Here is a 15,247-nt window from a genome sequence, read left to right on the forward strand (position 1 = left end):
GTTGGATCATGGGACACCCATTTGTCCTTCCTTCCCCCCTCCCAAGGCATCTGATGGGGACAGAATGGGGTGAATGAGAGGGGACAAAATGAGTGGCTTCTCTAGTTCCTTGTGGCCGAAAAATCTCCTAGGCCTGCATGCTGCTGGGTTTGCACAGGGGCAGGAGTCTGAAGTCAGGTGTAAGTTAATATTCCCTGGGGGGCAGGAAGAGCTTAGTGTGGATGTGAGGTGTGAGTAAATTGGAGCGAGGATAAGATCATGAGATTCTCCCAGACTGGCCTTGAATAGACAGCTGGGTTTGAGGCAGCAAAGTCAAGATCTCCAAGAGAGATTCCCCTTCTAAGCTCCCTAAGTAGGAGTCCCTAGTTTTTTGGGTCCCCTAAAATTGCTTGCCTTTATATCATGTATGCCTCGTGCTGTGAATAAAGTTCAATCTTGCCAAACTTAGGACAACCAGGCTGAGCTGGAGCAGGAAGCTGGATATTTAAGTCTGATGTGCCTACTCAGTCTGGACTAAAAAGGCGTGTGGATTCTCTAGTCCGTGACCCAGCGTGAAGCCGGTCACTAGAGTGCCAGGCCCTGAGCCTGTCCCCATGGTCCCATGAAGTGCAACGCGCTGCCCCACCTCTCGTGTGAGCAAGCTGAGGCTCCAGGAGAGGAGCACGTGCACCCATTATCCCCGAGTCACGGGCCAGGTCAGGCCATCTGGTGAAACTGGAGAGTGCTAACTCCACAATCACAGCTTTCCGGACCACACACTAAGTCACAGAGCTGGAATTTGAGCTCCAAAGCAAAAGAAGGACATCACCTGGGCTGAGCGCCCACGACATCCTCCGCTCCAGGCCATCTCCCGATCACCTGGGCTGAGCGCCCACGACATCCTCCGCTCCGGGCCATTTCCCGGTGGCAGGTGGAGACGGCCTTTCAGAGGGGCCTCGCTGTCCAGCTGCAAGGACAGTGGTTAGTGGACATTCCTCAGCTGCTGGCCCCTGCAGGGTGGGCCTTGGCTTTTATGCTGAGCTCATGCTCTTCTCCAGAAGACCCTATGGCCGATGACTAAGCAAAGTGGCATCGCAGTGACCTCAACATTTCCACCCCACAAGACTCCTCCAACAGGCGATCTGCCCCTCAGAGCATCCCACAAGCAGGAGCTTTGTGGTTGTGTCAGCTGTGCTACGTCCTCCCGCCCGGCCCGGCCTCCTTCTCCCTACACAGGTGCCACGTCCTCCCGCCCGGCCCGGCCTCCTTCTCCCTACACAGGTGCCACGTCCTCCCGCCCGGCCCGGCCTCCTTCTCCTTACACAGGTGCCACGTCCTCCCGCCCGGCCCGGCCTCCTTCTCCCTACACAGGTGCCACATCCTCCCACCCGGCCCGGCCTCCTTCTCCTTACGCAGGTGCCACGTCCTCCCGCCTCCTTCTCCTTACACAGGTGCCACGTCCTCCCACCCGGCCCGGCCTCCTTCTCCTTACACAGGTGCCACGTCCTCCCACCCGGCCCGGCCTCCTTCGCCTTACGCAGGTGCCACTCCCCTATAGCCTCCCTCCACATTCCTTCCACCAGCTCAGCATTTGCTTCCAGGAGGACCTGACCCGAGACACTCACTTAAAACAGGATGCCCGTGTACAGATGTGGAAGCTGGGCCTCCGAGCTGGGATTCAGACCCAGGTCAGCACGACTCCAAAACCTGTCCTCCTCGCAGCTCTGTATTCCACGGTTCAGCAGGGAGGCGGGTGGGCTGGGGGCCCCGGCACCTGCTGTGTGTGGTCCCTATGCGAGGCCACGACGAAAGCAGGGGCCCTGGTACTAGGGCCACACAAAAAGAGCCAGTGTCATTCTCTTGGGTTTGAGTTTCTCCATTCTCTAAAAGTGCCAAGCATTCTCACGCCAATTAGCTCATGTCCCGTCTCATCTTACCTCTGTGGTGGAGTGGGACACGATGCCTACACACACAACGTCTTCTTGAGGGCGTCCCCGTGAAGCAGGGCCTCCCGGGGCACAGGAGGGCCTGGAGGCCCAGGGATCTAAACCCATTCCATCCACCCAGCCTTAAGGAGAAGAAAGCCCAGGCCAGGAAGTCAGCGAGAACGTGAAGTCGGTGAGCCAGCATCCAGGTCCCCGGATTTGCCACCTGTGTCCTTTGGTGGGGCTTCCCTTTGTAAAGCTTGAAAGAATAAGAGGATCTTAACATGATTTTAAAACTGGAAGAGACCCTGGTGACCGTGTCGTCCAAAGTCCTCATTCTACTGTGGGGGAGGTGTGGGCCCAGGGGGAAGGGAGGCCCTCGTTGGCACAGCCGGCGAGCGGCAGGTGCATCCCGGAGCCCGGGTTTCCGGCGCCTTCTCTGTCTTGCTGCCGAGCGTCCACGTCCGTTTGGTTGCCTTTGCACACTCCTGGCTCCTGGTGAGACCACTGATCCCAGGCTGAACCTCTGCCGCAGCGGCACGTACATGTGGCCACCATGGGGACTGAATGGGGGTGGGCCATCTTCCCGGACAGGGTGGGCCCACAAAGCTCTTCGACGTGGGATTCTGACAGAAAGCCCAACCCAGGCCAAAAGCCATCTTTTAAAATAAAGTTTACTGGGTTTTTACCATGGTAAAGTAATGCACACTCTCCACAGAGACATGAAAACACTTGAGAAGAAAAACATCATTGATGTCTCGCCACCCTAGAACAAGCCACTAACACGCTGAGAGAGCTCTGGCTTTTTCCTCAAACACAGCTCAGAGCCATCGTTTAAATCGGTCGTATCCTAGATACAGTTTGGCCTCCTCGTTACCACCTAACTTTATTTATTTATTTATTTATTTTATTATTTATTTTGAGACGGAGTCTGGCTCTGTGGCCCAGGCTGGAGTGCGGTGGCGCGATCTTGGCTCACTGCAAGCTCCACCTCCTGGGTTCACACCATTCTCCTGCCTCAGCCTCCCGAGTAGCTGGGACTACAGGCGCCGCCACCACACCGGGCTAATTTTTGTGTTTTCGTAGAGACGGGGTTTCACCATGTTGGTCAGGCTGGTCTCAAACTCCTGACCTTGTGATCCACCTGCCTTGGCCTCCCAAAATGCTGGGATTACAGGCGTGAGCCACCATGCCCGGCCCCCATCTAACTTTAAACCTAAACACCTCCCCCATTATTACAAAACTTCATTCACACATTTCCAAAGGCCACATGATACTGCATTGGCTGCCACCATAACTGAACTAACTTGGACACTGGGTTATTCACGGTCGTCCCTGTTACGGGTAATGCCCGGAGAAGAGGCTTTGTGCCCAGCGTGCCTTCTGCGTTTAGGGTCATTTCCTGAACCTGAAAGCAGAGCTGGTGTGTTCTGATCGGCGGCTCTGACCCTCCTTCTCCTACAGTCAGAAGCCCAAGAACACGAGCTCGCTCTGTCCAGGACGTCGGGCACTTTTTTGGATACCTGTGGCCAATTATCTCTTTTAATGTTGATGGTCTCATGGTGGAGGCAAAGCCAACAATGGAGCCGGGCACGGTGGCTCACGCCTGTAATCCCAGCACTTTGGGAGGCCGAAGCAGGAGGATCACCTGAGGTCGGGAGTTCAAGACCAGCCTGACCAACATGGAGAAACCCCATCTCTACTAAAAATACAAACTTAGTAGAAATTGTGGCAGGCGCCTGTAATCCCAGCTACTCAGGAGGCTGAGGCAGGAGAATCACTTGAACTCGGGAGGCAGAGGTTGTAGTGAGCTGAGATCACGCTACTGCACTCCAGCCTGCGCAACAAGAGAGAAACTCCATCTTAAAAAAATAAAATAAAATAAATAGAATAACTACTCAGGAGGCCTAAAAATGACAGGTAGATTAAGGACTCTGCAGGTGGGTGGGGAAAAGGTGGAGGCCCCCTCCCCATCCCAGCTTGTTCCTGGGTGAGCTCCCAGCCATGAAATAGGACCAATTGTCAGCCCTCTCATTTTTATCCTAGAAACTGTGACTATCCTACAGAAAGTGATCCAGACAAAATTTGAAAAGAGAAAAAAGGGAGTGAGATTAGCCCATCAGGCTGGAAAGTGAGACTTGCTCCTTGTTCCCCTTGCTCCCTGGTGAGGGGAGTCACCAGCTGAAGCCGGCCAGGGGACAGAAGAGGAGGCTGGTGAGCCCGGGGAGGCAGCATGCAGGCAGAGGGGCAGTCTGGCAACGTGACGGCCACATTACCACGGGGCCCTGTGTGCCGGGCCCATGCCCTCACAGGGTCACGAGCTAGTGGAATCTAGACATGGAGGGAGGAGCATTTAGCAACAGGGTCTGTGGTCCCGGGCATGGGTGTGTGCTGGGCAACAGGCGAGCCTCAGTGAGGGCCACCCAGGAAGGCCTCCGTCTTAGTGTCCACAAACTTGGCAGCTTCAAACAAACCGGAATTTATTCTTTCACAGTTTGGAACCGAGAAGTCCAAAATCAAGGCATGGGCAGAACCACACTCCGTCCGGAGGTTCTGGGGTGGAGCCGTCCTGGCCTGTCTCCTGGTTTCCAGGGGTGGCTGGCCATGCTCCGCGTTCCCGGGCTGGCAGCCGTGTCTCTGCAGCCTCTGCCTCCATCGTGTCGCGAGGCCGCGTCTTCTCCCCTGTGCGTGTGTCTGTTTTCTCTTCTCATAAGGACACCAGTCACTGGATTAGGCTCTGCCTCAACTGGGCATGACCTCAGTTTAACTTAACTAATAATCTCTGCAAAGACCCTACTTCCAAATAAGGTCACATTCTGAGTGACATGAATTTTGGGGGACACGTATTCACCCCAGTACAACCTCCCTGAAGAAAATTTGGGGCAGGGCCGGTGTGTGGGTCATTACAATAGATTATTCTTGCCGAATAATGACCTATTTGGGAAGACCAGCAGGTGTGCCCATGTCACCCTGGGCTGGCTCTGGAAATCCCCCAAATCTCGGCTCTTGTCACCACTGAGTCAGGAGCCAGGCTGCGTGACTGAGCGATCAGCTTCGCTATCCCTCGCTCTAACTTCCTGGGTCACGAGGTCAGGAGCCCCCAGCTGTAGCTCGTCAAGCCCATGTTGAGATCACCCCGCCCCCCCACCCCCGCCCAGGAGGGCAGAAGAGCAGGGCCCAGGTGGTGCTGGCCACACCTGCCTCCGTGATTTCAGCCCTGCTCTCTCAAAGGTGGACCCGCTATTGACTGGAAGGTATCACCTTCCCGCATTTCCTTCTGTACCCAGAGAAGAGGGTAAGGGTGGGAGAGGGGAGAGAGACAGGACGTGTATCTAAAAATAAACGCGCCCCACCTCAACCTCAAGCATTCCACAGACAGGGGCGTCCGCCTGCTTTTCACCCACCTGCGACCCCTGCATGCCCTCCAGGTGAGGAGGAGCCAGACCTAGACACCTTCTCTTTGGCCCACACATGCCAGACTCTCCCTTTAGAGGAAAAAGGAACTTCTCACCAAGCCCCACCCCTGACACTTTGCCTCAGGTGCACCTGGAGTGTTCTCAGTCGTCGGCCCCAGTTCCCGCTCACACTTCCTGGAGCTGGAGGAGGGGGTGAGAGGGTGATGACTGATAAGCCTGCATGGACATTTCACTGAAATGAAAGCTCAGCTTCCACGGCCCGCAGCCGGCTGTGGCCCCAAGGTGCCAGGGACAGCATAAGCTGCCGGGACCTGGCGAGGCCCAGGGTTCGAGCCTTCGGGCAGCACCTAGCCCGGCCCTCCTGGTTTCCCGCTGGAGGAGCGGGGTGAGAGAGGGGCCGCTGCTGAGCTGTAGGAGGCAGAGCGGGTGCCAGGGAAAGAGCAGGAGCTTTGCAGTCACTGCGGGCGAAGCCACTTCCTAGCTGAGCCCCAGGCTCCACGTCTGCACAGTCAGGAGAGTAGACGTGATTCCTGTGAGCTTAGCACATCGCAGGTTCTCAGCAAATGTGAGCGTCCCCTGCCCCTGCCCCCCGAATGTGGACGTGGGAAGAGAAACAAACTCTTTAGAAGGAGAGTCTAGGGTTGTTCTGGGTGGAGGGCCCGATCATAGACATGACGGAGTGACAATGCCTGATTCTGGCTGAGGGAATAATTCTGGAAGAGGGAGGGGGTGGGCATGGCCACAAGGCTCGGGAGGCTATTGTCCCCTCAAGGGTCCTCGCAAACTGGCTGGGTCAGGTGAGCTGGTGTTTCTCCTGTGCAGGTAAAGGTGTTTCTCCTGTGCAGGTAAAGGTGTTTCTCCTGTGCAGGTAAATAAAATGAATGAAATAAAACATATATTCATAAATATATAAAATATATATTTATATATAAAATCTCTACTCACTGAAACTTTATTTATTTATTTATTTATTTATTTATATTTGAGACAGTCTCACTCTGTCGCCCAGGCTGGAGTGCAGTGGCGCGATCTCGGCTCACCACAACCTCCACCTCCCGAGTTCACACCGTTCTCCTGCCTCAGCCTCCCGAGTAGCTGGGACTACAGGCGCCCGCCACTGCGCCCAGCGAATTTTTGTGTTTTTAGTAGAGACAGGGTTTCACCGTGTTAGCCAGGATGGTCTCGATCTCCTGACCTCGTGATCTGCCCACCTCGGCCTCCCACAGTGCTGGGATTACAGGCTTGAGCCACCGCGCCCGGCCTGAATCTTTAAAAAGCAGATGTGAACATCCTGTTTCACAGAAGAGAAAATGAAACTGAAAGATTCATTTTGTTGAAAGAATAAAGAATGTCCATTAAGTGCCCGTCTGTGCAGGGGTGGAGCTAGAAGCAGAGGTAAAGGTTGTGGGCAGGAAGGCTGGTGTCTCTGCTCTCATCAGCCTGGTCTGGAAGCAGATAATAAACAGAAAGGCAGGCAAATAATTATAATTGCAATAAGTATTACGAAGGGAAAGCAGAGACGCTCTAGGGACATACAGCAGGGCACCGACTTTAGCTGGCAGTGAGAGGCTGGCAGAGGGACACCTGACCAGGGGCAAGTGGAGGAGAGTGAGTTTAGCCAGGCAGAGGCTGGCACGACTGCTGTGGGCCGAGGGATGGCATGTGCTAAGGCCTGAGGTAGAGAGACATGTTGCCCATCCAAGGGTCTGAAAGAAGTCCAGTGGGATTGGATCAGAGGGAGCGGGATGAGTGAGGTGGGCTTACACAGCGGGGCAGGAGGGCTCAGGGGGACTGGGGCAGCAGGAGCGGGATGAGTGAGGTGGGCTTACACAGCGGGGCAGGAGGCAGATTTTTCGAGTTTCCAAGCTCTGTGAGCATCAGAATCTCCTAAGGAAGCTACTTTCAGCACAGGCTCTGGGGCCGGCCGTGCCCTCCCTGGAGCCCCAGCCTGTGAGTCTGCGCTGGGACCCGTTTCCCCGAGTGGCACCGAGGCAGGCGGCCGAATGAGGACAATTCAAGGGTGTTATTGGCCATCTGAAGGATCTGGGACTTTTTTTTTTTTTTTTTGAGATAGAGTCTCGCTCTGTGGCCCAGGCTGGAGTGCAGTGGCGTGATCTCAGCTCACTGCAACCTCCACCTCCCAGGTTCAAGCAAGTCTCTGTCTCAGCCTTCCGAGTAGCTGGGATTACAGGCGCCCATCACCACGCCCGGCTAATTTTTTGTGTTTTTAGTAGAGACAGGGTTTCGCCATGTTGGCCTGGCTGGTCTTGAACTCCTGACCCCATGATCCACCTGCCTCGACCTGCCAAAGTGCTGGGATTACAGATGTGAGCCCCCGCACCTGGCTGAATCTGGGACTTTTTCTAAGAAAGGAGAAGCCGTTGACACCAAAACCATTCAGCAGACAAGATTTGGACCCAGTTCGGTCTGATTCCAAAACCAGGACACCATGTCTTCCTTAAAGGAAGAAGGCACATCAGACTGTCTGTCAAACGGGTCCACTGAGGGTCAGAGGAAGAGCCTCCAGACAAGGGAACGGTGTCAGCAAAGCCAGAGCCCACATGGGACGAGGCGGCCCCAGAGCCGGTGGCCTGAGCGGAGCCCGCTGTGCGTATTGTGGGTTTCCTTTTCCCCATCGCCTTAGCAGAGGCCTCGCAGGCTCCCTCCCGGCGCGCGTCTGCATCCGAATCTCATTTTGGCTTTGCAGTACCACTGGGAGAAGAGCCTGCTGGGAGGTGCTTCCCCTTTCCCAGACGGACACACTGACGCTCGTGCAGGTGACGGCATTTACCCGATGGCCTATGTAAAGTCAGAAAATGTGCTGGGGGTGCTGGGGCCCCGGGAGGAGGCCGAGCTGGACTCGCCACTGGGCAGCCACGGCCGGGTGGTCCTTGCACACAGAGAGGTCACGGGGCAGCAGTGGCCCCTGCTGTCGTCGGCCACTTGGAGGCCTTTGGATTTGGACGGAGGAGACTTCTACTGTGGGTGCTTTTTGGTTCGGGGAGGTCACGGAGATCCCCAAATGGGGACGGTCTCACTGCTGTGTGGCCTTTGCTGGCTCCTCCGCACCCTGCGACTCAGTTTCCTCATCTGTGAAATGAGGTTGAGCAAGTCGGTCACTACCCCGTTCGGCTCTGACACTGTGGGACTCTGAGTCTGCCTGGGTGGGTCTCTGATTCCGGAGGACGCTGGTACAATGAACGTTTTGGGTCCGGGACTGAGGTGATCGGGTGCCAAGAGGAACAAGGAAGTAAGGGGATGTTTCAAATACAGTTTCAATCTGGGCTGCTCTGAGAACTGGGTGGGGAACAGGCCCTGACGGCATTCGGGGACAGGGCCGGAGATGTGGGGGGTGGGGGGTGCAGGGAGTGGCAGGCCTGGCCCAGCTCCTGTCTACTAGGAGAAGAATGAGCAACTGTGAGCTCAGGTGCACCAGGCGGAGGAAACGGAATCGACCGCCATGGTGTCCTGGCAAAAGTGGAGGCCGAGGAGGTCCTCTAGAAAGGGGTCTCGCCCTTCTTCACGGGCCCACAAGGAGCCCCCCTCTCCTTTCACACCCAGGACAGGCCAGCAGGACCAGAGCAGGGGCCATTGAAAGTAACATCCAAACAGAAAGATAAGGCCCAGGAGGCTCTGAGTCCCGGGTTCCCAGAGCTTTCCTGCCACCACCCAGAACCCCAGCAGGGCCCTCACTGGCATCTGGCCCTTCCCCGCCGGAGCCAGAGCTCAGAATAGGGGCTCTCCCAGGGATGGCCTCCCCCAGGGCAGCAGCAGAGCCTCGGCCATCTTTCAGCGCTTCTGGACGGGGACACGCCTCTCCTCCCAGCTGGTACTCCTGGGGTCAGCCTGCATGGCAGCCTGCTTCCTCCCACCTCCTGCTCCCCACACATCCCCGCTGCCGCCCTCCCGCATCAGGCCCCTGTCACGCCGGCCTGGACCTGATCTCCCGTGCCCCGATCCACCGCTCCGCGTCTCCTCCTCACTTCTCTCCTCCCTCCCTCGTGCACCTCTGGCCCCTGCCCATTGCTGAGATGGTTGACCGCTTTGGCCCTCAGCAAATTTAACATTCAGGAAAGATCCACATTTCATAAATCCCTGTAATTCTAGAGTTGGGAGATGCTCCATCGAAGGTCACTTTGGCCCATCCTGGCAGCCCAGGAGTGAGGCCTCCACCCGGCCCCAGACGCAGCCAGCCCCTCAGAAACCAAGGCCTGCCAGCCAGACCCGCGGGAGGATGACCAACGCACAAACCGGAAGGCCGGTTTATTAGTTAAAATGGAAGGCAGAACTCCCCAGCTGGCCAGATGCTTCCTTTGCCCGTTGATTTGTTCTCCCCCGTGTGGGTCTGTCCGTCTTCCACGGACGCTGTCCCTTTGCAAGGCTTGTGTCTGGTGACCGGGCTGCCCCTTCACAGCTTCTGGATATCTGAAGACTCAAACTGGAAAGCTTTAAACAGAAGCCTAGAAACAGGATTAGGGGAGAGGGGGGTGTGAGGCTGCGTTTCCCAAAGCCGAACTTCCTGCATGAACAGCTTTTCCAAAAAAAGGAAAATAAAAGACTCTGTGGATGATGCAGCTTGCAGAAGGCTGCTCGCTCACCCACTTGTGGAAATTCACATGTGCATCGGCCTGGTCAAAGCTCTGAAACAAACACCATTTTACAGGAAGTTTTCTAAACTGATCTGGCCACGAAACTGGTTTCCCTCACCCTCCCTAATACCAGCCAACGGGCAAGGCCGGGCTCCTGCCAGGAATGGGTTCCAGGCCTCTCTGAGGTGGGGAACTGGGTCCCTGTGTCCAAGGCCCCTGCCCTCCCACCAGGCTTTCTTCCTGGGAACAGCCTCCCAGGCCCCTGCTTCTCATTCCTCCTTTGGCTTCTCAGGTACATTCTTTCTTGGTCCACGTAACTGATGCTGCCTAGGCACTGAGGGCCTGCTACACCCTGAGGTCAGCCCGGGAGGCCTTTCTGTGCAACAGAAACACCATACCAGCAACACAGGGACAAAAGGAACAGGTTACAGGGATTAAACACAAAAACATAAACTGTGGGTGCCCTGAACTAATAAAGGATCAGATGTCCCCAAGGGATTTAGACATAGAGGCGTGGACCTGGGCTGAGTTTTGGGGTGAGGTCCGGGGAGACCAGAACTGCTCCAGCTTATAGAGTGGCCAAAATCTGCAGGGTCAGGGCTGATCTGGAAGGGACGGGTGAGGACAGCTTTGGAAAGGAAGACAAAGCCAGATCTAGCCAGTAAAAATAGAGAATATCCAGTTAAATTTTACTTTCATCTAAACAGTAGATGATTTTTTTAAAGTATTATAATCACATACAAGATTTGGGAACGCTTATTCTAAAGATTTGTCACTTATGTGAAATTCAGTGTGGTTGAAGGTCCTGTATTTTATCCAGTAATCTAGGCAGCAGCTGGGGGAGGCTGTGGCGGGAGGGAGCAGGGGTGGGGGTTGGGGGAGAGACTGCCCACCTCGTGGCGACAGGCAGCAGCTGGCCACGCAGCATGGCCAGCGGCCTGAAGATCGCAGTCAGGGCTCTCCAGCAGGCAGGTGCCTCGCAGAGATGGGGCACGGGGGCAGAAACCAAAGAGAAACACCACGTCCCACACCGGGATTGACGCAGGGACAGAGGACAAAGCAGAAATGCCTTGAGGGATGTGGAGCCCAAGAAGCCACAGGCGGGACATGGGAGCCGGAGGTGGTACGAGAGCGTCACCCCCAGCGAAGGATTCTCGGGGTCTCAGGAGAACTTTGTATTTGATGAGGGAGGTGGAATGGGCTTGATCCATTCTTATTTCTAGGCCCCATGGAAAGAATGACTCCAGTTGCCATGTGTGTTGTATGTACACATACACACACATATGTATGGATCTGTGTGTGTGATCTGGTCTATTGGTCTATGTTGGTTTTACTAGTCTGACTCTCAGAATCCTAGTGATACCTTATTGTTATCCTTGTTACCATCATAAAAGGGACCTCAGGGTCCAGTGATGTAGTGTGTAGTTACGTATGCTGCTTTAGAAACATGAAGAAACTCAGGTCTGGGCCAGGCACACTGGCTCATGCCCGTAATTCCAGCACTTTGGGAAGCTGAGGTGGGCGGATTGCCTGCGATCAGGAGTTCCAGACCAGCCTGGCCAACATGGTGAAACCCCGTCTCTGCTAAACATACAAAAATTAGCCAGGCGTGGTGGCAAGTGCCTGTAATCCCAGCTACTGGGGAGGCTGAGGCAAGACAATCACTTGAATCCAGGAGATGGAGGTTGCAGTGAGCTGAGATGGCCATTGCACTCCAGCCTGGGTGATAGAGTAAGACTGTGTCTCAAAAAATAATAATAATAACTAAAAATAAAAATAATAAATAAATAAAAATAAACTGAGGTCTGGAGGTGTGAAATGGCTTGTCCAAAGCCACACGGCAGAGCCAGAACAAGAACCCTGGCAGTGACCACAGCTGTTTCTGCCATTCTAACTTCTCTCTCCACATTCAAATGAGTTACCATCTGTGCGTGTTTCCCCGTCTGTAAGATGGGAACAGTAGGAGTCTCTCGCAGGATGGTTGCAGGATTAACTAAAATGGGACGTGATTAGAAGCGTGTCCCACAGGTAGGTGTTCAGTAAGAACTGGTTGTTTTGACGACTATGTTTACACCTCTGTTTTTTCAGTCTGACAAGCTGAAGGCATGACAGGATTAGAAGTGACGGAAAGATGGATTGAGAGAACACCCGTGAAAGGAGGAGGGGCTATCAGTCGTCTGCTGCTGCCTCACAAATGACTCCGAAACCGAGTGGCTTCAAACCACAAACGCTGAGTATTTCATGCAGCGGCACACTGCGTCCCCTCCCCACACTCCGTGAGTGGGCTGAGGAAGCTGTTCTTTATTTTTATCTCTTGATTTCAACAGATGAGAGAAAGAGGAGCTGTTCTTTGAAAGACAGCCTGGGTGGTGCAGAGGATTCGGGGCCCAGGGAGAAGTGAGACCAAGGAAGTCACAAACAAGTCATTTCCTTTTCCATCAGCTCATGTTTGCCAAGCCGCAGCCTGTCTGTGTCCTCCCGGTGTCCCCAGCCGGAGCCAGCCCGGGAGGGAGGCAGGTATTGAGGAAGGCTTCACGCAGGAAGTGGCCCCTCCGTGGGGTCTCCGTGGGGTCTTCCACTCCCTCTGTGGAGTCTTTCGAGACGGTAGAAATTAGCCAGGCCAAGAAAGGAGAGGGGTCTCTGGCAGACGGAGATGAAGCAAACATCCAGGAGTCTCCCTCCTCCCCCTCACCCTTCAGCGGGAGAGACCTGGGCCTCCAGGTGGCCCCGGCCAGCCCTGGGTGGGTTGTTGGTCACTACAGCTGGCTGGCAGGATGCTGAAGTTCTAGGCAGGTTTCTGGGCCTAACCCTGGCTCCCTGCCTTGTTGGGTTCCCATCTGGAGGGTACGAGCAGGAGCGACGCTGGCCAATCAATCAGATCCTCAGATGTGAGTGGATGTTGAAGGGTGGAAGGACCGGAATAGGTGGAGGAGGAACCCAGCGGTGGACGGAAGGACCAGGACACACTGTCCCCTCCTCTGCCCTCATCTGCCCTCCCTGTCAGGAGCTGCTTCCCCTGCCTGCTCCTCTCCTCCTGGGGAGGAGCTGGTGCCCAGAGCCCACCCTTTGTATGCAGGATTGCAGGACTGAGGCTGAGGGCCGGCGTGGGGCAGGGCTGGGGAGTGTCCAAAATACCTGCAGCCGGGAGACACATGCACGCGCTCTTTCTCCATTCTTCCATTTCTTACTTAAAAAAAAAAAAAGCAATATACAAATGTTTTTTAAAATCTGACATTAGAAAATCACATATATTAATTATATTTAATTTATAATTGAATTTATATATTTATGTATTTAAGTTATATATGTTTATATATTTAATTTAATTTATAATTAAATTACATATATTAGGGCCAGGTGCAGTGGCTCACGCCCATAATCTCAGCACTTTGGGAGGCTGAGGAGGGTGGATCACTTGGGGTCAGGAGTTCGAAACCAGCCTGGCCAACATGGAGAAACCCCGTCTCTACCAAAAAATACAAAAATTAGCTGGACATGGTGGCTTGTGCCTGTAATCCCAGCTACTCTGGAGGCTGAGGCAGGAGAATAGCTTGAACCTGGAGGCAGAGGTTGCAGGGAGCTGAGATCGAGCCATCGCACGCCAGCCTTGGTGGCAAGAGCAAGACCGTCTCAAGAAAAAAAATCCATGTATTTTAATGTATTTTTTTAACCACTTTTGAGAGTTAAATAGCTATTTTTCCTGTGTGTGTGTGTGTGTGTATTCTCATAGTGAATTGTCTAGAGAGTTAAATAGCGATTTTTCCTGTGTGCATGTGTGTACATGTGTACGTGTGTGCGTATGTGGATGTGTGCGTGAGCATGCATGTGTGGGTGCACGTGTGTGTGCATGTGTGTGCACACGTGTGTGCATGTGTGCATGTGTGTGCGTGTGCATCCATGTGCGTGGGTGTGGGTGCATGTACGTGCGTGTGCACGTCTGTGTGTGTGCGCGCACATGTCTGTGTGCATGTGTGCGTGTGTGCATGTCTGTGCATGTGCATGTGCATGTGTGCGTGTGCACATGTATGCATGTGCGTGCCTGCATGTGTGTCTGCGTGTGTGCGTGTGCATGCATGTGTGAGCGTGTGCAGGTGCGTGTCAGCGTGTGTGCATGTGCGTGTGTGTGTGCGGGTGTACGTGTGTGGGTGTACGTGTGTGTGTGCATGCGTGTGTGAGTCCATGTGTGCATGTTCATGTGCATTTGTGCGTGTGTACGTGTGCATGCCTGCGTGTGTGCATGTGTGCATGTGTGTGTGCGTGTGCATGTGTGTGTATGTGCACGTGCATGTTGGCGTGTGTGCATGTGCATGTGTTCACGTGCATATGTGCGTGTTTGTGAGTGTCCATGTGTGTGCATGTGTGCGTGTGCACCTGTTGTTTTTCTCTATCCTCTCCTTTTAAAATGTTAAAAAATAGGCCAGGTGCGGTGGCTCACGCCTGTAATCCCAGCACTTTGGGAGGCCGAGGCAGGCAGATCACCAGGTCAGGAAATCGAGAACATCCTGGCTAACATGGTGAAACCCCATTTCTGCTAAAAGAACAAAAAATTATCCGGGCTTGGTGGTGGGCGACTGTAGTCCCAGCTACTCGGGAGGCTGAGGCAGGAGAATGGTGTGAACCCGGGAGGCGGAGCTTGCAGTGAGCTGAGATCCGGCCACTGCACTCCAGCCTGGACGACAGAGCGAGACTCCGTCTCAAAAAAACAACCAACCAACCAAAAACGTACTGGGTTTGGAGGCTGACCTGGGGAAGACTACTTGAGCCCAGGAGTTCAAGGTTACAATGAGCGAAGATTGCGGCACTGCACTCCAGCCTGGGGAACAGAGCCAGACCCTGTCTCAAAAAAAAAAAAAAAAAAAGACAAAACAACAACAACAAAAACCAGCTGATGGGAAACAGGCAGAAAAACCAAGCGTGCGCCTGTGCACGGAGTCTCTGGCAAGCCTTTCCACGCACCTGGCGTCACTGGGCGGCACCCGAGCAGGGTGGTCTGCTTGGCACGGGAGGCAGTCACGATGCTGATCAATAAATTTTTAAAAATCATTTTATAGTTCAGTAGTTTAAAAATCATTCCATGGGGCCGGGCACGGTGGCTCACGCCTGTAATCTCAGCGCTCTGGGAGGCCGAGGTGAGTAGATCATATGAGGTCAGGAGCTGGAGACCATCCTGGCCAACATGGCAAAACCCTGTCTCTACTAAAAATACAAAATCAGCCAGTAGTGGTGGCGCACGCCCGTAATCCCAGCTACTCGGGAGGCTGAGGCAGGAGGTTTGCTTAGAACCCAGGAGGCTGACGTTGGAGTGAGCTGAGATCGTGCCACTGCACTCCAGCCCGGG

The sequence above is a fragment of the Macaca fascicularis genome, chromosome 2, assembly GCF_037993035.2.
Source record: "Macaca fascicularis isolate 582-1 chromosome 2, T2T-MFA8v1.1".
Lineage (NCBI taxonomy): Eukaryota > Metazoa > Chordata > Mammalia > Primates > Cercopithecidae > Macaca > Macaca fascicularis.